Below are 18,622 nucleotides of genomic sequence, written 5' to 3' on the forward strand. Positions count from 1 at the left end.
ACCAATAATGCCTTTGACTGTCTGAAAATACACTACGACCAAGCAGCCTGGCATTCCAAAGACCATCTTCTTCTATTCTGAGGCGGTATTCGTTGTTGTTAACCGTAGTTGTAAGTCTATTGATTACAGGTAGAGCACAACATTAAGTACCTCTGCTAGAAACGATTTCATAGCTCCAGTTATTCCTGCGTAGGCTGTTCGTTGTACGCCTAACGTTATACTTTTTGTTCACTGCAGACCACCACTTTTCTACATTATGCCTCCAGTTAAGCCTTGGATCTGGCACTACTCCTAGGTATGTCATTCTGTCTGTAAGCGTAATTTCAGCACCATTGATTGACGGTAGTCTAGACTGAGGAATATTACTTTTAGTGGTAAACAACATTAATTGCGTTTTTCTTGCTCGCAGCCCATCTACTAAGTTTCCCGATAGTTCTCTATAGTATTTCACTAATAGTAGCAGTAAATAAACATGTTGTTAGAATCACGACATCAGCTGCGTACGCGACTAGCTTCATTACCTCTCTGTTGATTTTTGAGTCAGAAGGAGGCTATAGGAGCCTATTCGATAGTTAAATGTTGCTTTTAAGTAAATTTCTTTTATTAACAAATTCATAGAACTCAATTGTCACACCTCGTAATGTCGTTTCTCACTGGTTTATGGGTGATGCTGATGATTTTTTATATCAGAAAGATCTATGAAATGTGGTGATTCTAATGATTTTTTATATCAAGAGTTTCATACAACTTTCTGTTCTGAAATTTAGCTGCTTGCGTGAGTTTTTTCTTTCGCGCAGTGCCCTTTTTATGGAGATTCAGAGAGTGCTTTGGCACACTCTCTGCCGCACTCCAAGCTAGGCATCTCTCGAGTTGTTGTCGAATGGTTTTGGGTTTTGTTTTATACAGATTATTTCTTACAGCTCCTATTGCCATGGTACAACCCGCAAAGACTTGCAGGTAAACTATTTTAAGACAATTAAAAATGTGCTCGATTATTTTACAAGACCTTCTAATAAAACTTATTTGCGATTATAAATCATTTGCAACACCAGAAGTAAAGCTTAGAGCTTAAAGCTTAGAGAATTTCTACGAAATTTTGTACATGAAAATTTTTTACAAAATACTTACACTAATAACTAACGCAAAGTGAAGATTTACGTAGGCCCTTATCAACAAATTCGGCACAAAAAATATGTGTGCATATTTTTCGAATTTTCTCTGTTTTTATTTTTTTAAAAAACAATTTTTTATGCACATCCCCGAACGTAAACAGTTGTAGATAAGTAAAAACGGTGCTTGTTGCAAATTTAAATTCAGTTACAAAATTATTTTGCATATCAGCAACAATTTCAAATGCGAAGGCAAATTCGTGCAACAAAATACTTTCGAGTTATTTTTGGTAATATTTCTTATGGTTTTGTAGAAATTTTATAGTCTTGTAAAATAAGAAAAATTACCTTTATATGTCAGTACTAGCTTTCGAGTATGTACGCTTACATACACTTGCATATACTGCAACACATACACACATATATATGTGAAATCAAATATATGTACTTTCGTGAGTTTGTAGGGGTTAAAGTGAAAAATTATTGCTGGTGAGATTTCATTTGCAAATTTGCTTACTTCAAAACAGAATACGAAAGAAATGTGCAGATATGGATAATATTTGCATGCTGCACAAACATACATACATATGCTACATATGTACATATGTGTATGTAATAAATATGTGCAGATATGCCACATGCGACTAGTAAAGCTTTCTAAGAATATAAAGCTGTTTTGCGCAAAAAACGGAAAAAATTGGTTGCCTCCTGGCTAAGCGTATGTCTCAGCTGAGGCTAAGGTAGCAGGTACTGGGTCGGACTATTGCGCTTGGCTGAGCTTGTTAATTTATTGCTGTTACTTTTATTCGAATGATAAGTAAGTATGCGCATTTTTTAGATATTAAGATTTTTAATGTTCCTTGGCGCGAATGATAATAAAGCGAAATGGTGTGCCTGATAAAAGTGCAAAAAAGTAAGGAAATTCTGAAAGTAACAACATCCATTACAGTGCAACAAAAATAAATTTGAAATACTTTATATTACAAAATCCATGTACACATTTTTTTGTATATGATTTAAAAGTAAAATATTTACATATTTTAAATATCTTACATATTTTGGCCTCAAGCCAAGTTTCCAGCAAGGCGGAGAATTTTGTATTTAAATTTAAATTTTTGGAATGGCAAATGGAAATAAAGGCGTAATGAGAACTTACACATAAACACGTTCTGCCAAAAAAGTATCTGAAATTGGTCACAGAAGCATCAGTTATTTGTTACTCATTTAGATTTATTTTATCACTTTCACATCAAAACGCATTTCACTTTTAGTTTCCGTTGCTTCTGTTTCCTTTGAAATGACAATTCAAATTTTTCATGGAGAAAGAAGTCAGTCTTAGCCATTTCGCATCAATACGGGCTAATGCAACTAAATAAATGTATGGGTATATATGGCTACATTGGAAAACTGGTTCTGAAGAGTGTACTTGTATACCTGCACTAACCATTATTAATACAAAGTGGCGCAAAATTAATCACCCAGCGGAAGATGCATAATTTTTGCAAATGGCATCGCACGTCAGTCATATTTGACACTCGTGAAGTAGACAGCTGCAGTACATAAAAAACAAGCACTGTAGTGCGTAAAGGTTAAAATAAAGGATTCCATCACCCAAAAGCATTTTTTTTATTATTTAGTAAAAAAGTAATTGAAGAACAAAATTGGATGACTAATTTTGCTCCATCTTGTACATACACCTGGAGTGCGTAAAGGTTTCCATCACTCAAAAAATTTTTTTTTTATTATTTAGTAAAAAAGTAATTGAAGAACAAAATTGGATGACTAATTTTGCGGCACCTTGTACATACCCCTGTAGTGCGTAAATGCCAAAATCAAGATTTTCATCACTCAAAATAATATTTTTTATTATTTATTATAGTAATAAAGTACCTGAAAGACAAAATTGGATGATTAATTTTGTGCCACCTTGAACATACCCCTGGAACACGTAAAGGTTAAAATCAAGATTTCCATCACTCAAAATAATTTTTTTTTATTATTTAGTAATAAAGTACCTGAAAAACAAAATTTGATAATTAATTTATTTTTTTGGTTAAAAATTTATTCAAAAACAAAATTGTATGTTTAATTTTGTGCCACCTTGTAGACGCCCCTACGATTTCTTCTCTCATACACTCCGCTGCAAAATTATAAATTTTTATAAAAATATAGTTCATACTGCAACAAAAACCAAGTAAGTCAAATTTGAAATTTTGTACAAAATTTTTCAAAATTTCATTAAAAATATCAACTTCTAACCATAATTTTTCTAGGTATGCAGTTTTATAGTCCAATAAATTTTAGAGTGTAACGAAGTGAAAGATTAAAATGATTATAAAATACCGCTGAGTTTTAGCATTTATTTTTTGTTTTTGTATTGACGTTGCTAGTATTTTTTCTTCCGCATCCGAGCTTCAAAAACTTTTTTACTAAATAAAAAAATTTGATTATAAGTGAATGTAATGGAGTGATTGTGAGTAATGAGACTGGATTCCGCTCTAACAAAGTGCGGATACCAGACATGTTTTTCTTGAAACATTTGGATCGATATTGTTGGCGTCAGGTTTTAATACCCTGTTGTTTTACCAGACGCTGGTTATATAAATTTTCTGCAGAAAAGTATGCTCGATATTTTGGAGGACATTATTTTGGACCAAATGTCATATATGTGGATACAGCATGACGCTTATTCAATTCATTTTCCGATTGTGTTCAGATATCATTTGCACCAAATTTTTTTCCGGAAATGGGTAGAATGGAATAGGTATGTGTTATAGCTTGCAAAATTCAATTTCAGATTCACTCGCAAAATACGACTGCTAATCACTATACCATGTGAAAGATGTCGATTCATGAATGCCTGATTGTTGAGATCGTCGAGATATCGATGTTGAATGTTGTTCACCGGGATTTCGCGCTACAGCAGCGATATTCTCAGCGAAGGCCGAGGTTTTGCTCTAGCAGTCTATCTGCCTTTTTCTAGCCCCGAGAGAACCAATTTCTTCAAATTTGTTCACCAACCTCTGAGTTGACGACTCATTCGGACGATTATTTTCACCTCCTGAATTTTACGTTCAGCCCTTCTTCCATTTTGCTTGACCATTTTCATAATAAAATTTCAATAATTTTAACCCGTTGTTCTATCGTGAAAAATTGTGCACTTGTCAAAGATGACATAAAAAAGTTTCCGTCTAGCAATTATTCACCACTGGCATTTAGGCGTCACTTTTGGGAGACTCTTTATAAACTTCAAGCCGATTTTAACAATTTCATTATTTGGTCTAGCGTCGCCGATTATCGCTTGATAATATAGAGAGGCGGCCGCCGTAGCCAAATGGTTTGGTACGTGACTACCATTCGGAAGTGCGTAGGTTCGAGTTTCCGTGCACGAAACCACAGAATGATAGAAAAAGTTTTCTCTAATAGCGGCCGCTCCTCGGCAAGCTACGGCAAACCTCCGAGTGCATTTCTGCCATAAAAAAGCTCCTCATAAAAATATCTGCCGTTCGGAGTCGGTTTGAAACTGTAGGTTCCTCCATTTGCGGAACAACATCAAGGTTAGATAAGATTAGGTAGTGATGATTGCCCACAGAGTGGGCCCACTTGGACGAAAAAAGTTTGGTTCATCCTTTGTTATACCATTGCAAACGGGGAAAAAGAGGTGAATGAAAAAATGTCGAAAGGGAAAAGGATGGGGAGGGTTGAGTGTTTGTAGACTATGACACACGCCTCAAATAGGAGGATGGGCTCAGCCAAACACCCACTAAAGGATGTACCTAAGTGCCTATTAATTCATTTTAAAAATTCTAACGCCACCAAGCGGACTCACGCAAAGGGGGATTTGGGATTCATAAGGATCATACACATACACACAAAGTTTTATATATAGTAGATATATTAAAGAGTATTTCAGAAAAAAGTTTGAAATACAATTTTTAATTATTTAGTCTTTATGAGTATACCAAATTCTTAACCTTTTTGTGTGGCAGCCTTTATAGTTATTTCAAACGGCTACTTAATTACGATATTTCGGACAAAATACGGATGTAAAGTGCTTAGTAGTTTTCCCACCAGCCACATCTTAATCAACCACTTCATCCCTTTGATATTTCCTATATTCGTTTTTAAACACAATTTTACTTCCAGCGCTTTTTTGTTTCTCCGACCTTTGCCTTTTGACAAAACACACAAAGGGAAGTTGCAAAGCCATTATCGCTTCAAATATTCTTACAGCTAAGCGCATATCTGTTTGTCTATCGCTTTACTAAGCGACCTTCAGTCCACATACCCTTTTCCGTAGGTTGGTTTATTTATTTGCCATCAACTCGCATTTCAAATTGTGTTTTGAGCGAAAACAAAAGCCTTTGTAACCCAACTTGTAACACAAGAAAAGAGAATAAAAAAAATTCAAATAAGCTTATTTGGTTGGCATGCCACGAAACCAAAAGTGGAAGTCAATGCGAGAATTCGCAAACAAATTTGAATGCATACAAATCGTATAGGCAACCAACCTGTCACGCCATGTCCATTTGCGCTGATAAAGGATAATAAAAAGGATACAAACTCAACGACCATAACCGCAACACAATGCAGTTGAAGTGATAGCAACAGAGTTGTCAGCCAATAATAATAACGGCAACATCAACAACCACAGTTTAAGGTATGCATGAGTACTGCGAAGGTATGTGTGAGTACTCACATATACATATATACGTATACATGAATGTATATATTACTCATATCTACAACAATAAACTGGAAATTCAAATTTTTTTTCGCTTTTCTTTCGTTGCCAAAAAATATACCAGTGACCTATTATTTTGTTGTTTTAGTCCATGTTATACGGATGACATGAAAGTTGGCAGAATAAAGAATAGATCCTAACAAGCCAAGAAGGGGTCAAAGAGAAAAAGGTAACAAGGGTTTGCCTATTGAATGTCCGCTGTCAATTCTTCTTAGCGATCAACAAGCTGAAAGAGATTAGGCAAATTTCCGAAGAGGCGATTAAGTGCTCACTCCTCTGTTAGCAGCACAGCTCTGTTACACGTGCAGGCGGATGGCTGAGTGGGAATTCAACTGATAAAAAAAGTAAAAAATAACAATCGTTAAAATGGGGAAAAATGGGTAACAATAACATAATTTCATAAAAGTTAATCGAAATTCTAAAACTCATTCTCATTTCAAGAAGCTTTCACAGTGCATATCATTTCAAGAACTCAGACTCCCCCAGATTCACATACAAGTACATACACAACTGACTTCACATGTCGCTTGGTGCCAAGTTGGGCAGGTGCGCTCATACATCGAGAATCGATTTGCATTCAAATAAATAAAAGTTACGTCAAAACGAAGCAGACAGGCAATAAATTTAAGCAATATTTTTTCTGCTTCCAGCTGACATGCTCTGTCCCATTTCGGAGGGGGCAATAGTTGACCATTTCAATTCAGAGTGAAATTATATATTTGCAAATTATACTATATGTATCTATTTTGTTTTTGCCATACAGAAATGAATACAGATAATGGGTTGAGTGAGTGAAAACGTAATGTGTGCCATGTTGTTATTACAAGTAGAAGAGCAATTTATATCAGTGAGGCATTTTTTACAGAGGTTTCAAAATATATGAAGTGCGATTACCGCAAACCAATCCTCGAACAATGATTTTTACACAAGCGATTTTCAAGAAAGCATATAAAAAGCATTTATTTTAGATAGGGAGAACCTTAACTGAAATTAAAGTACAGACAAATATATGCACAGTCGATTAAATTTGTTTTATTTGACAAAAAATTGCTTAAATATGAAGTCGGGCAGGTAGCTGTCGCGTCTCACACGTACATGGCTTAATCTAGAGGTCCAATTTTCACACACTCTTCGGAGTAAATCAGGCTCTATTAGAATTTCGCGTCACTGACGCTTCGATTGTTGGCTTCAAAGTGCTCAAATTACGGCATATATGTGCGTTTTTCAATATGTCAGAGAAAAAAATCGAATTTTCCTCTTGGTTTTTTTTCTTTCCCCGTGTTGTGCCCAGTTTCCACATAAACGGTTTAGTGGTAAAAAGCTGTTGTCGAAACTTCGTGGGATCATTGGTATCAAAATTATTATGAAAAACTCCTCAGTGTCTTCTCTTATCTTAACCCGTTTATGATATGTGCAAACCTAAAATTTACTGAGTCAAAAAAACAATCAGTCCATCAAAAGCAAATGCAACCTTTTAGTAAACAATGATTAAGGGTACTTTTTGCGCTGTCGTAGCTAATAGTGGAACATATTGGCTTTCGGATAGATGAAATCGCGTTTTCAGCCAACTTCTGTTACGATTTAAAGAAACCAACAAAAAGAAACCATTTCTCTAGGGCATGGTGATCGACTAACTGCTTACCACCTTAAATTATGCTGGAGTGTACACACAAGCATATGCGGACAACGTTGCCTGTTTGTTATCGGGCCCTTCGCTTATGAACTTCTGTAGAAAAGTGCAGACAACTCTGGATATGATTCAGACTTGGTGCTGTGATGATGTGCTATCGGAAAAACCTCTAACCTCTCAAAAACTGGTATTGTCCTCTTTACCAGAAGGAGGAAGCTTGATCGACTAGTTCTACCACAATCCAGCTATCCAAAGAAATCAAATATCTTGGAGTAATCCTTGATAGTAAACTTCTTTGGAAGTCACACGTTGAAACAAAAGACATCCAAAGCACTGACTGCCTTCTGGCAGTCAAAGGCCTTTCCCCTAGCAAAGTCCTATGGATCTACATGGCTATGTTAAGATCTACTAATATCATCAACGCATCAGTGGTCTGGTTGAGCAGGCTCTCTCGTGGGAGTCAGCAGGACCTTATCAAGACTACAACGTAATGTGGCCATCTGTTGGACCGGAGCTTTTCCGACTACTTCATGCCCGGCATTAGATGCTCTGGTTGGTGTACCACCATTTGATGCTTTCATCCAAGGAGAGGCCTTGAAGGCCATCTGCAAGCTGAAACACAATGAGAATTGGTACGGCCCCTGTCCAGAATTGGAGAGTAGGGAAGGCATGGACTTCCATCCAACGATTCTCTCCATGCCCCTTGACTCCATGCCATCAAGAGTGATTCTTGAAGAGGGATACAATGTGGTGCTGCCAGAGGCTCAATTGATCGCACAAGATCTGCTCAGATTTCTTTGGAGGTCGGGTAGATTTAAAGAAAATTAAAAAGGAATCCGAGTGTGGTACAATTGACTTAATTGTGTCTGAATGTGATACTTGCTAGTTGTCCCGACGGAAACAAAAAAAAGGTGAATCCAACTGATCCTTATATAGTCAGAGTATGTTTTTAGCGAAATATTGTAGTCTATGTCTCATTCATAGTGGCAGTCACATTCATTTTCATAGTCATAGCCGTCACAGTCACAATTAAAGTCAAAATTATAGTTCTACCAAAGAAAAAAATCCTAAAAATCGCAGTTATAGTCATACTTACAGTCGTAGTTTTAGTCATAGCCTTAGCCACAGAGTCATTTTCAAGGCCTTAGTTACAGATATAGTGATAGTCCTAGTGCTTTTTTTAAATCGAAAGTGTCAGACGACAGTACACACAACAAATCCGACACCGAATTTGCGCTCCTTTACATGGCAGATGTAGTAGACGTCGCAAGGTCCTATGGTTTTCTTTCCATGCCGCGTCCATCGCATCTCTTGGATGGCAGTGATGTCAGCCTTTACTCTCACGAGGACATCAACCAGCCGGGCGTTAATGGTGACAAAATTAATCAATAAGTTATAAACTACGGCATTATATTTTAATTTGTAAATTCCTAGTTATGAAAAACAGTATGAAGTATGCGATGTGCTCTGCTCCCCAATATTGGATTTGCGAAAATAATAATGATTTTCGTTTTTAATTTTTGGGCTTTATAAATTTTAAATAAAGTAACAATATAAGATGACACTTTCCACACATTTTCTGTTCAGCATAAATTAAAGCTTTGCAAGTTTTATTTTTCACTATTTTTTTGATTTCCTTTCACCTAAAGTTGCCTAAATTGAATGCATTTTAAGCAAAGTTCAAAAGTCAGCATCATTCGCCCTCTACAGCGAGCAGTGCAGCGTCAATAGGACACAAGTGCTTGCAGATATTTTTGTCAAATGTCATTACAGTTCTTTGCGAAAATATTCCGAAAATTTGGAAATTATACTTGTCTACACAGATACACAGATACACTTGTATATGTAAGCCTTAATTGACAGAGAAAGTTGGTTCGAAGGAAAATATTTTAAATATTTTTGCAGAGAATCACCAAAACTGCAATCAGAAAAGAATTTGCCAACAATGACTTTGCATTTGAACAGCAAACAAATGCTTAGGGGACAAAACATTACTAAAGTTAAGAAAAATTGTGGAACTGAGCATAATTTTGTTGAATTGGAGCAGAAAAAAATATTAGCGGGTGGTACAAATATATTAAAAAATGGTAAAGCTGGTGGTTATGTAAGAGATATTTGAATGAATGCAAGTACAAAAAAAGCAGGTGTACTACTGGCATACATACAAACAATGTTTTATACATACCGACAAATGACTGCCGTTTTGCGACTTCCTTCGCAATTCTCCAAATGAGCAATAATATTTTTTTCTAACGGGATATTTAAATTATTAAGAAATTGAAAATTAAAAAAAATTTGAATGATCTAATTTTGGACATTGTTTGATATCTAAAGGTATATACAATATTATAAAATACGAAGCTCGATGTTATGAATTCATTACATACATTCATACATCCGTTTAAAGTTTCTTGTGTTTCAAAACTTTCCTACTTCGACTAGTTTGGCTAAAATGATATTTGATTTTTTTCGCAAATTTTTCTCTGATTTCCTGGAAATTTTGACATAGTATTAACGAAGTAGCGGACGCCGTAGCTGAATGGATTGCTGCATGACTACCATTCGGTATTCAGAAAGAACGTAGGTTCGAATCTCGGTAAATCACCAAAATAAAGAAAAAGTGTTTCCATTAGCGGTCACCCCTCGGCAGCCAACGGCCGAGTTCATTCAGAAAAAGCAATCCATTATTTTTACGTACAATTTTCACAATACCACGACTACTAACAAGTACTTAACCTCCAGGAGTTCAGATAATTTCAAAAGCAGACGATCATCTTGAGTACCTAATCGCACTTCTAAGCCAATGCGAGGCCATAAAAAGTGAGGCTTAAATTTGCAGAAAAATATCAGTTTTAGGACGAGGAGTGGCAAACGGTAATATTTTCTGATAAGAAAAAGTTTTGCCTCGATGGTCCCGATAATTAAAATAAAAAATATTGGCATAACAGGCGGAAGGCTAAAAAAATGCAAGTGACTCGAAACTTTGACGGGGGTTCGCCAATGATTTGGGCTGGCATTGGATATCATGGAAAGACCTCAATTTGCGTTTTTTCTAAAAAAATTAACGGGTTATATACTGTTAGAAGATCGAAAAACTGAGAATTTTCCAGAACTTTTTCTGAGAAAACTTTTAAATAACTGTTTTAAAAATTTGTACACAATATTTTTTACTAATAATAAGTCTCCAAATACATTATGTTACCTTTTAACTGTATTTGGAGACTTATTATTAGTAAAAATATTTATTTTGAAGGAGCTACAGCTGATATCCGGGAGCTCTTCTCAAAAACGATGTTTCCTGGTGACCACTATATCTCTGAACTGCATCCTCAGAATTTAAAAAATCAAACAGATTTCGTTAAAGTAAAGTTAAACCTAGTAATTAATTGAAAGAATAAGCAAAATAAATTTTTTTGACAAAATGCCGGTTTCTCAAGAAAAATAAAATCGATTTTTGATCAAAATTTCAGCCTTAAATTGTTCATAAAAAACAAAAAACATTTATCGGTGAGAAAAACTCTTCGATTAATTACTAAAAAATATATGTAAAAAGCTCGTGTTAAAATTTGATGATGAACGGTTTAGCCGTTTTCGAGTATGCTGGTCACGGACTTTTAAAGCACCATTTCGAGAAAAACGCATTTAAAGTTTGCCTTGCACTTTCAAGCACTTTGAAACGCCTTTTCAAATTTGCGTGTAACTTCGAAAATATTCACCGGAACGATATTGAATTTTCTGTGTGTATTCTTAAATATATGCACATTAAGAAAATAAAATTAAAAAATCGATATTTAAAAAATTCTAACTTTATATAACCGCTTAATACCAAAAACATACAGCTGTTAGATGAGATAATTATTAATTTCGCAGATAAAGTAAGTGATCCCGAATGGATATTTCAACAGGATAACGCAGCAGTTCACAGTGCGAAAATAACTAAGAAGTTTCTTAAGCGCTTTCTATCCCATTATTAGAAGCGCCCACTTGTAGCACAGACCTCATTCCGATAGGAAGTCTCTGGAGCATCCTTTTATTCCAACAATTAACAAGTTTCCTCCACAAAATATTTAAATGCTGGCGTTAACTTTAATTGGTTCATTTTTATAAGATTAGTTAATTTCTTGTACTTGGTCCTATCAATACAAGGTGAAGTCCATAATAAACAAGACTGGCATCATAAAAAAGTTATTGCGTCAGTATGTTTCTATCATCGGTATAAAAATGAGTTTACCGAAACATTTGAATTTAAGAAACTGGTTTTCTATCTCGCGGCAGAGTTCATGAGTAATTTACACGTTTCAGATATGGTTGTGAGGACATAAATAACAATGAACATATGGACCACCTAAAATGGAATTGGAGTTGAATATCTCCAAAACATCGATTTATCACATTTTAACTGATCATTTGGGCTTACGAAAGGTCTGTCTACGTTTCATTCCGCGCAAGTTAACTGACGACCAAAAATTGCTCAGAATTCAACATTCGAAAGAACTCATTAAAGAGGCGACAAAATACGAGAACTTCCTCTAGAACATTGAACTGGTGACGAAACGTGGTGTTTCCAACATGAACCTGAAACTAAGCGTCAAAGTGCCGAATGGAAGGCCCCAGACGAGCCACCACCCAAAAAATAGCGTTTGGAGAACTCAAAAATCAAGTCGATGCTCATTAGTTTTTACGATTCCAAGGGAATTGCCCACAAGGAGTTCGTGCTAATGGCCAAACCGTCAATTTAATTTTCTATCTTGGCGTTTTAAAGCGTTTGGTGCATCACATTCGTCGAATTCTCCCTGAATACCGCGAATGAGGAAGTTGGCGCTTATTACAACTCGTGTCATTTCTGTTTTAGCTCAGTCTTTTTTATTTTGGATTTCACCTTGTATTTCATTCCGTGAAAGTTTTTAATTAATTTGTATTGTTTAAGTGCACACTTTAATTGGCTTTTAATGCCATCAAAAAACTAAGATAAGCTGCATATTAAAAATACAATAAAAATAGCAAACAGTACTTTAAGAAATAAAAAGTACGAAATTCTTCTTTACTTCATTTGGCCATGTCTTTATTTCGTTTAGTGTATGTATGTACACTCATATGTACATACTTAAATGCCGCTCATTTGCACCAATGCTTATTATTCCAAATAATATCAAATGGATAAAGTAATTGCATATTCAAGGTACACACAACTTTTTTTCATTTCATTTCCTTTGATATGGAATGCGAGATTCAATTATAATTTACTGCTATTGTCAAATTTCACACCCCTGACTATGAAAATCATGTGAAAGTGGGTCTGCTTATGTAAGAATGTATATAGGTACTTACACCAACAGGGTTGAAACCCCTTATGTGGAAACCAAAAGCTTGAAAAACACATGAAATTGGGAGAAAAATGTGGCCAAAATAAATTGTTTTTAATAGAGCTGTTGATTGATATAAGATATAAATAAATATAGTTTTTGTGTGTGAGTGCACTTCACTCTCTAATACTAATATTTATCTGCTTCTACAAAGGTATGTTTGTATTTAAGTGGCCATACACTTAGCCTCATAGAATATTACGAATTTTATTTCTATACAATTTGATAAAGGCGAAAAATAGAAAAGGCAATGAACCAGCGAAAGTGGTATAGTAGAGCATCAGTGTACAATTTCAAGTTATTTCCGGTTAAATTTAAATATTTTGTATGACAAATAATTCAAATATTTCAGCAAAATTTTAAATTAAGACATCTCTTTGTGAAAGAACAAATTTAGAATATTATATTAATGCTGAATTTGAGCACCTTTTTGAGATTTTCGAACTGAATGGGTTAGCAGAAATTTGTTTTTTGCTTTGAACTCATTTTTAAAATTTTTTTAAATAAATAAACTAAATTCGTTTATTCAACAACTTAACTCTAACCGATGAATCTCTTGTGATTTTCTTATATTACTTTCTGTACAACAGAAATTTTTAATTTTTATGGAAACATCAAAACTGATCAAACAAACTCTTCTCTAACATATGTGTCAGCTTCAACTCTAAGTCGCCATCATTAGTGACAGCTTTAACACTCAAAGTACGTTGCCAAATAATTTGACCAAAACTAGTACTTAAAAGTCATTCATAGGCGGATTGAGGACCTCAAAATAAAAACCTTCTGTAGGCCGCCGACTTTCTGGTAGAATTTTCGGGCGTTGTTCCTGTTGGCCAGCATCTCAAGCTACTCGCACTCACGTATTTCGGCCTTTCGTTTCTTCTTTCGGATAATACGTCTCTCTTCCCTTTTTAACTCTCTGTAGCGATCTCACATGCCTCTTTTTGCGTTCGATAGCAGCGTGGCTCTATAGGCAGCATCTTTTCTTTCGGTGGTAGCATGACATTCCTCGTCGTACCAATTGTTTTTCTGGCTCGCCGGAATCCGATTTCTTCTTCGGCAGCGGTACGTAGAGAACGAGAAATATTGCTCCATTGCTCGTGGATGCCGGTTTGTTGGGCAGTACTCTCTGAGAGCAAGAGTGAGAGTCGAGTGGCGAATCTTCTGGCAGTCTGTTGTGATTGCAGCTTTTCGATGTTGAACATTCTATGCGTAGGTAGATGTACGTTTTTTTCTGCACAGAGGCGTGTGCGCAGTTTGGCTGCAACAAGATAATGATCCGAGTCGATGTTGGGTCCTCGGATCGTACGTACATCTAATACACTAGAAGCGTGTATTCCATCTATCACAACATGATCGACCTGGTTTCACGATTTTCGATCAGGACACAGCCAGGTAGTTTGGTGTATCTTTTTATGCTGGAATCTGGTGCTGTAGACTACCATGTTTCGGGCCCCGCCGAAGTCGATCAGCCTCTCTCCGTTACCAGATGTTTCGTTGTGAAGACTGAATTTCCTGACTGTGGGACCAAAAATTCCCTCCTTGCCCACCCTGGCGTTGAAGTCGCCAAGCACAATTTTTATGTCGTGGCGGGGGCAACGCTCATAGGAACGTTCCAGGCGCTCATAGAAGGAATCTTTGGTCGCATCGTCCTTCTCTTCCGTCGAGGCGTGGGTGCAAATTACCGAGATGTTAAAAAAGATGTTTGCTCAAAAGGCGAGTTATGCTAAAATCAGGAGTAAGGTCCAAAGAGAGCTTTCTTATGCAAATTTGGTGCTTTAAGAACTATCCCAAACAAAGCGCTGGAAGTGACTGAAAAGTATGGCGCTATGGAAAGACCAGTGGTTTGACCCCACCTCAATTTTACACACTCTGAATAGTCATCAAAAGAAATGAACAATTAATTCTGTTCCTAGACTCACCTTCAACAGACTCAAAACGAGCATAGCGTCAAGAAGAGAGTGACAGTCACCATGGATAATGGGGCGATTAATTTCTATACAGATGGTTTCGCGATATGCGAGTTGGCTATAGAGTATTTTCGAAGAAATTAAGACTTGAACTGTCCTTCCGACTACCAGACTACTACAGTATCTATCAGGCAGAAGTTCTACCTATAAAAGAAGTGCTTGCGTATGTAAATACTCATGTCGTAACAAAAACTACTATAAATTTATTCTCGGATAGCCAGGCGGCCGTGACATCAATGAATGCGGCTAGACTTAGCTCAAAGATTACACAGAGCAGCCTTAAATGATATTAGTGTCATATTCAGGGTCGGTCTTATTTAGGTTCCGGGGCACAGCCGATAAGCTAGCCACGAAAGGTAGTACTTTTCAACTGCTTACTGATACATGGACCATTGGGATATGGACACGAGAAACTAATAATCAAAAACAACATTATCCAAGAGGCCAGGAGAGCTAGGCTACTGTGATCACAAATAAAAAGAAAAAGACAAAGAAACTAGCAGAGAAGAGAATGCATCTCGATGCTCGTGGCTTGCATAACCGGTCATTTGGCAGACATTCCTTGAGACTAGGACTTTTATGCCATGAATATTTTAGGAAGAAGCAGTTGAGCTCTTCCCTTCCCCTTGTCCAGCCTTAGCTCAAATCAGAGCAGGTTTTGTAGGTAAACACTTTTTCAATTATCTTACGGCACTGTCTGGCGTGGACATTGGGCTACTCCTGCTTTTCATAGCAACCACAAAATGGTACAACGAGGAGAAAGAAATGAGACTCCCGTAACGCACATTGGTATCCTAACGGACATGCAAACCGATTACCTCCATAACCTAACTAAAAAATATTAAAGATATCGACTTGTCATTTCCTGTTTTAATATAAGTTTTGTTAAAGCCGAAAAAGTGGGTCAGTCCAATAAATAGCACTTCTGCCCCTTTTTCGGCATAACAGTCTGCCTTCCCGTTTCCTTCGTGTCCCTCATGTGCTGGTACCCAAATCAGTGACCCCTGATTATGAGCGGTCAGTATGTTGAATACATTGTTACACTCTATTCGAACTTTTGACTTGAATGTAAAGCTATTCAGGGCTTTGAGAACCCATTGGCTCTCCTATAGTATTTAAATTTTTTCTTTCTCGAACCCTCTTTTCGATATGATTTCCACTGTTTCCATTATGGCAAAGAGCTCCGCATGTAAAATTGTGGTATCTGTGCTTAGTGTTAAAGATTTGTGTGCTCTAAGCCCTACTATTCCTGCACTTACTCCTTGGGGAGTTTTGGAACCATCTGTGCACTATTTTTGTTAGTCATCATTTTTTCATGTTGGGCTAGTATTCCACTCTTCCCTAGACTGGAAGATAACCTTGTATCTCTTTATAAAATTCAGTACGTATTCCGTGTGGTCATTCACCTGGGTTATGCATACTGCATGTTGAACCCTATTCGAGATATTGCGGTGTTCAGTAAGATCTCCGGGTTTAAGTTTTTCTTTCATATGGAACGAGAGTGCTTGCATAGTAGCTTCCTCTTGTATTGCTAAATGTAACTGTGGTGAATTCAAAAGCGCTTCCGTGCCAGCAGTTGGAGTCGTTCTCATGGCCCCTGTTATGCTTAGGCACGCCAGCTTTTGTAGTTTACACAGTTTTGGAATAGCAGTAGTTTGATTTGTTTTAACTCACCATACCAAAGCTCCACATAGTGCAATAGGTCTTACCATTTGGGTGCAGATTCCGAAGGTCATTTTAGGCTTCAGGCATTAAAACTTAGTCCTAAGTTATATCATAAATCCTTCCTCTTAGTGCAAAGCCAATAAGAATGTAATTGTAAATAAATTTAATAAATTTAAAAAATAATTAAATAATAGCGTTTTTTCCCCGCAATAATATTCCATGTATTCGACCTCATCCATATCAAAACTGAAGTGCAAAATAATTGGTGTAAGTGTTAAATTTGTATTGTTCTTTTCTTAATTAAATGAAAATTTTTCTTTTCGCACTAAAATATTGTATTGCGATTTAGAATAGGGTTACGCCCTTTATTCATTATTAAATTAAATCTGAATTTTTTAATATCGGGTCAGTCCATAACACTGTGTGACAAAAAAAAAATTAAATATACTTTTATGGAGACCTAGCACAACTTGTGGGTATAGAAAAACTAAAAAAAATGGTATAGGAGAAATTTCCAATACACCCCCAAAATCTCATTTTATGGCCATAAAACCGTTTTTCAGTAGGTTGATGTGAATAATCACTTCTAACTTCGCCAATTTCCATCCGATTTCGAATTTGTTTTTTTTAGTTCGAAAGAACAAAAACAAACCTTTTTGACAGAGTGTTGGCAATTTTTCTGAAATGACAACTGACGAGACGGTAGACGGAAGTATTTGCAATTTTTTTATTTTTTCTTTTTTTCAACTTTGACATAATTTTTATGATATTACCCGTCATTGAGGATTATTTTTAGTACCCTACTGTTATAGTAAATTTAATTTTGCGTCGAATGAGCTATATTTGACTGTAATTGAATTAAAATGAATAGAGTTGTGTGAGTTTTAAGACTTTATTTTTTTTTATAAGGACGTGCAACGGAGAGGATACCGTGAGTGTGCGGACTGCGCAAAAGTGGTTTTCAAAATTCCGAAGTGGTAACTGCGACGTGGAAGACGCCCCGCGCGCTGGTCGTCTGAAGTCTTTAACTCCGACGCCTTGCTCGAATTCGTGGAAGTTGAGCCAAATTTGGCAGGCGATATGATAGCTCGGAGGTTAAATACATCGTATGGAACAGTTCACAGGCACCTGGTACAGTTGGGAAAGATTTCAAAGCTGGCAAAAAGGGTTCCGCATATACTTTTCGTCGCCAACCTTCAGCAGAGAGTGAATGTGTGTTCTCAGCTGATGCAACGGCTTGAAAATGAAAGTTTTTTGAATCGTATCGTTACTGGTGATGAAAAATGGCTCCTTTACAATAATCCTGTTCGGAAACGCCAATGGTTAGATAAAGATGAAACACCAGAACCGACCCCTAGAGATGGCGTTCACCCCAAGAAGATTCTCCCGTTTATTTGGTGGGATATGACCGGTATTGTTTATTATGAACGTCTGGAACCAAACCAGACGATAACTGCTGATTATTATTCCCATCAGCTATCAAACCTGAACGAGGCACCTAACAAAAATCGACCGTCTTTAATGAATAGACGCAAAGTTTTGTTTCACCACGACAAGGCAAGACCTTATACTACAAGGCAAACATTAGGCAAGCTGAACGAGCTTGGATGGGAGCTAATGCCGCATCCACCATACTCTCCGGATATTGCACCTTGTGATTATCGCCTTCTCCGTAGACTTCAATCCCATATGAGTAACAAGAACTATTCCTCAAACGAAGCTATAAAAAGGGATATCGAAGTGTATTTTGGCTCCAAGGACAAACAATTTTTTGAGCAAGGAATTAAAAATTTGGGAAGACGTTGGGAAGGCATTGTAAATAATGAAGGAAAATATATTATTGATTAATAATTACTTTAAACATCTTTTTTATTATTTTAAAACCACCTTCAAAAAACGCACGAACTTATGGACTGATCTGATATTAACGAAAAGTACAGCTCATATGTTCGCACATTTATATATACACGTACATGAATGTTTGAGAGAAATTTTATGCAGTACTTTTATATAATTCTTAATTTTTTTCTTGTTGTTATTTCTTCTTCTAGCTAAATTTGACTTTATCAATTTACCATAATCTTTTATCTTTTTTGTACCTTTTGATCGTTCAATAAAAAAAAATATTTCCATTTTCACTT

Source organism: Anastrepha obliqua, chromosome 1 (genome assembly GCF_027943255.1).
Source record: "Anastrepha obliqua isolate idAnaObli1 chromosome 1, idAnaObli1_1.0, whole genome shotgun sequence".
Taxonomy (NCBI): Eukaryota; Metazoa; Arthropoda; class Insecta; order Diptera; family Tephritidae; genus Anastrepha; species Anastrepha obliqua.